Genomic DNA, 6,000 nt, shown 5'->3' with positions numbered 1-6,000 from the left:
ATTCGGCTTAGCTCGCAGCAGCAGGACACGTCAGAGAGTGCAGATCACGTCGGGCAGCACCAAATATTACCGCAGGCCTGGTTCCTACGGTATAGCACCGTGTCCCGCAGCCATAGGGAGGAGGAGGAGGAGAAGATCCAGCAGGCAGGAGTTGTGCAGCAAGATTGATTTATTTAATTATTTTACAAACTCTTTTATAGACTTTTTTCTTCATAGCCTAATTGGACAAAGGGCCAGCCACCCCTTGGGGGTGATTGGCTAAAATCCTAAAACATCCATTGTCAAAATATTTTTTCTACTATACCGTAAACAAGACTTTTCAAGGTTGCAGGTGTCTGGGTTGTTTACATTCCCTGCTACCTCTTCTGTGAGAGAGAAAAGTCTCTCACGGACTTAGAAAATAACAAGAAAATCCTCGCTAGCAGCATTTTTGTAACTACACACAGGGACGAAGGTTCATCTGTGAAATTGCTTCCCTTGCTGATTCCCACTGTGTGCCCCAGGCTATATGGGAGTCATATTTGTAGCACACATAATGCAATTAGCCAAGGAACAGGTGAAAACCAACTATTGCCTGCTACATTACAAGGATTATATTCAGTAATTTACAGAATTTAAAAGAGCCTCAGTGCAAGGTATATTCCTCCCTTCACAGAAAACAAGCACACACTTCAGCATCTCAGCTGGGCATCCCACCCTGTAAACATTTGTGACAAGCAAAGCATGTGCTAAAGTGAGGAGTCTCATGGAAAACACTGAATTAATTTTCATAGTGGCTGTTTGCCCAGTCCTGTTTCAAGGGTCAGGCCCTGTTTGTATTCTGCTACATACAATTAAAAGATCCCTAGCTACCATAAGTTCAACAAAGTATACTGACATATTCCTTCCTCTGTGTGCAGAAAACATTTTTAGTAGCTACTATGCAAACATCACCTAATTTTTACATTATCTTCACCCTTCTTCTTTTTACATTCTCTTCAACCTGTTTCCCTGCTTTTACTATATGTGAAAATAATAAATATATATGATATACCAGTAATTAAGCCATCAAAAAATTACATGTCTTTCCAGAAGGGAAAGGAGATGCTTGAGATTTAGAAGTCAAAACCTGGTCATTAACACAAGTGCCCTGATGGTAAAAAGCTTCAGCTGCTCCACATTTCCCATTGAAATGCAACTTTGGTGGGATGTTCCTGGATATCGTGATAAAACAGGCTGCTTCACATCTGAAATGACAAGAGTATCTCAGGATTATTATTCCAGGTAAGGTTGTTCAGGAACATAAGAGCAAGCTAAAATGGAAGACACAGAATAAATCCAATATGGGTTAGACAATAAGGATTAAATTCATTGTCCAGGCCATTGTCTTGCATCCACACATACTGAACCACCTCTGGGTTTTCAATAATGTAGGCAAAACTGCGTTCTGCTGCTCTAATTCAAGGAACAAAGGAGGTGATTTTGTCCTTTTTATTGGCATCAGGAAAGCTCGGTCTCTGCATGCTAGAGGAAATGAGAATAGGTCAAAACCATCAAAGATGTTCCTCACATCTCTGGTCAGCCAGGTATTTCTCAGTGGAGGGTGATGGGACCCATTCTAGAGGGGCTTCATCCTACAGTGCTGGTGGGAGGCTGGGCTTTGCCAGAGCCTCTGTTGGGTCCATCCCACACATGCTGGGACACCCAGCTCCTCAGAGCATCCTTCTCCCTTACCTCCTGCTCTACCCTGGTCACATAGGACCCTTCCCACAGCTGCTTCCTTCTCCCTCAGCAAAGGACCACAGCTCTCCACAAGCGACAGAAGCAGCTCCATGGGAAGTGGATATTGTGGTGCCTGAGAAAGCTTCATACATGAAGGACAATGCAGTGCCCACATCAAAACCTGGGTTTCAGAGGTGCTCTGATGGTCTCTGCCCTCTCACACATAAAAATAGCATCCAGCACTTGCTGTGTATGTTAACCACCAAGGATTTCAAGAGGTAATAAACTACCTCAATCAAAGTGCTGGCTTTTTTCATGAAGTGAAAAAGATTCAGATTTTTCATGGAAAAAAAAAGGAGCAAAAAATTTCTGGGTACCAAATATTTTTTTTTTAATAGGTATCTGCCTTTAAAAATCTATTCTTTCTCACACAAACAGAAAGAAAAGTCACTCAGGGATTTCCATCCAGGAAATGCTGAACAGTTAAAGTCACATGCTCTTGCCTATATAGGTCTGTCTCTGGAGCTGGCAGCTTCTTCAGTTTGCCTGTGAATCTGGTCACGATGGTGTGCTCAAGCTGAGCTTTCTTTAAGACATTTTTCCTTGAGGCTGCTGCCAACTTAAGTCATTGCTCTTTTTGGTTTGCATTTTTAACCCTTTTTTTTAGTTATGTGGCACAATACTGAGACTAAAAAGTATTAAAGGGACTGACAAACACTAATGTTATGGGATGGAAAACAAAGGCTATGAACTTACATATTTATTGCTGAGATGTGAAGAGTTGCCGAGTTTTATTCTTCCCATGAGATGAGTGCTCTCCTAAGAAACAGAAAATATATTTGCATCAGATAAACATGGAAAGACAAAAGGACCAATGAGTCTAGCAGGAACACATCACTGACCACTGTACAAACCAGCCAGTCTCCTTGTCAGATTTACTTAATGCCAAAAATTGTTCACACGATAGATTTTTAGTACTCTTCCTAGTTTATCGATTATCTCCCCTGTGATTTGCTCAAAAATGGTGGGTTACTACCACAATGTATTTTCCAAGGTTGAAGAGGAATAAGACTTTAATTAATTTATAGCTATGATTAGAACACTGAACTATAAAAATAAGAAGATAGAACTATAAAATTAATTTTTGCCAGTAACACTGACATCAGCTCAGTTCCTCCAAAGCAGAAGGATGAATATTTAAGAACTTCACACAGTTCTCAATCCTCCTTCCCTGGAGAAGCAGAGGCACTACCAGCAGTTACAGGCAGGCAAATAAGAATCCAGATGAGGACGTGTTTACAGATGTCCCGTTTCCAAGGGCATGACTCAGGAATGGCAGTGGAATTACTTTGTGTCAGAGATTTGTACATGGAGATGAACAGGGAGTGGCATTCACAGACTGTCCAGAGCCACATGGAGATAGGCATGAGGGTGGGAAAACCCAAATGCCTCCAGGAAACTGCCTTCTGCCTCCCTGCTCACCTGCAGGAGACAATTTAATTCCTCGTGCACACATGAGAGGCAAGGAAGTGATGTATTACATTCCAGGAGAAGTGAATATGTGTTAAAAAGCTACAAATGATCAAGGGCCTGGGGTTGCAAATTGTAATACAAGTTAGGATTATAGAAAAATTCACTGATTAGGCATTTAAATGATTAGCAGCCAAATTAAATAGTTGCACTCCTGAAGAGAATGGAAAAGACTTATCAATAGTTTTCCAACAGCTTTTCTTCACAGCAAAAAAGGCTCTTTAATTTAGTCCAGCTTTTTGGAGATGAGTACAAGACTTGGTATCTGCTAAAAACTGTTCAACAATAATGTGCTGGAATTGTGTTCACTTCCCAAGGGCTCAATTTTGGAAAAAAATATTTTAAAGTAATTTTGAAGTGTTGCTAAGATAGAGCTTCAGAAGTTCTGATCATGTCACATTTCAGGTAGAGAAAAGGGAATCACAGGTTTCTTCTAGGAAAAAAACTGAAACATCTTAACAAGGCATATTTTTTGTTAGATAAAAATCTTGTTTTGAAAAGCTAAAATAAAGTGAACCAGTTCAAATATTGCACAGTTTTATACTAACAAAGGAATGATATTTTCAAGAACGCTCATTTCTTTTTTAGTTCTTTTCCCCTTCTGCATGTCTCTACTTTCCTTGCTTAATATGTAGAAATAGAAGATTAAATAGAGAATGAAAGAGAGAAGTTGGCAAAACTATTTAAAAAAGAAGGCGATGGAGAAATTAATTGTGAAATATATTACCATGCAGAAGATACTCAATAGTGGTAATAAATATCAGTACTTTTCTATCAGTTCCACTCTCAGCTGTTTTTTCTGCAGACAGATTCACACGGAAGCACCCCAGGAGAATAACATGTCTAAGGGCAGGCTCCAGAGTCAACGTAGCTCCCTGATTACATCCCATTTATGCCACTAGACCTTGGATCAGAGTATGAAATGGGCAAGCAGCGTTGGCTGCAGAAGGCAGAGTGTTTGAGTGGTACCTGCCCACAGCGGTAGCCAGGCCAGGGAGGGTGACTCTGCCTTTCTGCACACCCTGAGACTGCAGCACACAGACACTCACGCCCTATCCAGATTTCCTGGTGCTACACACTTTATCTCTGGAACAGTGAACAGTGTCCCCTATAATATCAATGTCTGGTGAGGAATGGATGCAGGCAGGGATGCTCTATGTTGCTTTGCACTTCCAAGAGGGCAGGAGCCTGCAAGACTTGTGAAACGAAACCAAGTTATGGCTGCTCCATGGTTGCAAATATGCCTGAAGATATTTTTGTCCTAAGGTCTGTGATCATTAGTGCCAGCCAACAATTCAGTGACGATGAGACAATGATTATACACTGGAGAAGAAGTGGTCACAGATGCTCTCTGTTCAAGAGATAAAAGGGTAATGGATGGGTTTAGATACAGGGCTGCAGTATGCCCGGAGACTGCACAGAGACGTGTCCAGATCAGTTTGGGAGTTCAATGGTTCAGCAGTTTGATGTTCTGCTAAATATCCAGATGCAACTCAAAGAGCAAACCAAGAAGAACATTCAGACTAGGTGCAAGTAAGAAGACATTTATATTGATCTCAAAACAGCCTTAACTGACACAAACAGGTTCCAAGACTGAAAAAAACCCAAACTTGCCCCCAAACCATCACCCACCAAAACAAATGGGTTAAACCTTGCTTCCCATAAAGGAAATGAAAACTAAATACTTGTGTTCAGTAGCTTGTTAGAACAGACGGCATTTTAATAGATTGAAGAAATTATTTCATACTGAAGTTTTTGGTGACTGAGAAAATAGAGGGTGCACTGGAGGTGCTCAACCAGTCCAGATAGATTACCTGGATCCTTTGAAGGCTGTCACAGAATCATAGAATTGTTAAGTTTGGAAAAGACCTTTAAGATCAAGTCCAACCATCAACCCAGCAACATCACCATGTTCACCACTAAACCATGTCCTCAAGTGCCACATCTACACATTTTTGAACACTTCCAGGAATGATGACTCTGTCACTGCCCTAGACAGCCTGTTTCAACAACATCCCTTTTTGTGAAGAATTTTTCCCTAATATCTAATCTAAACTACCTTGGTGCAACTTGAGGCCATCATTGAAAGAGAAAGGGTGCAGTTCCACAAAATATACCAACAAGAGCAAAATTGCTGCACAACATCGTCAGTGAAAAACTGGGATTTTATTTATTCTGAATTATGCATTTAGAGAAAGATGATACACAAACTCTAGTTTTGTGCAGCAGGAGATGGAAGGTATCAGGAGAAACCTGAACTGTCAGCTGCTCACTATATAGGTATTCAGCATCTTGAATAAAGGTATTGGTTGGTGTTCTGATATTCTGATCCAATTTGATGGATAGTATGGCAATAACTTTCTGATAATGGGTTGAAAATTCACTGTACATTTGTCCACCTTGAAAAGTAAGTGTGCAGCCTCAGAAAAATGGGAGATGAAGGGAACTGGAAGAAAGTATTTGGTGCATTTAAAGTGCTACCAACTGCACAGCTGCAAGTGCTACGTGACCCCCTTTACCTGTGGTCCTGCCTTGTGACACCTCTCCTGATGGAGGAGGAGTTGTGGGCTCAGATAGGTTGGCAGAGGGCAGTGAGAAGCCAACCTCACATATATCACGCACTTCTACAAAAACTGAAAGAAATGATGCACAGTTTGAGAAAGAGGCCTTAGGCAGAATATTTGGAAAATGAAGTCAGATACTGATGTGGAAGTTTTAGCTGACATGCAAAGCCTCACATTACACCTTTTATTCTCCCTCTCATACTCC

The sequence above is a fragment of the Aphelocoma coerulescens genome, chromosome 4, assembly GCF_041296385.1.
Source record: "Aphelocoma coerulescens isolate FSJ_1873_10779 chromosome 4, UR_Acoe_1.0, whole genome shotgun sequence".
Lineage (NCBI taxonomy): Eukaryota > Metazoa > Chordata > Aves > Passeriformes > Corvidae > Aphelocoma > Aphelocoma coerulescens.
The sequence above is the reverse complement of the archived record's forward strand: the minus strand, read 5'-3'. Positions refer to the sequence as shown.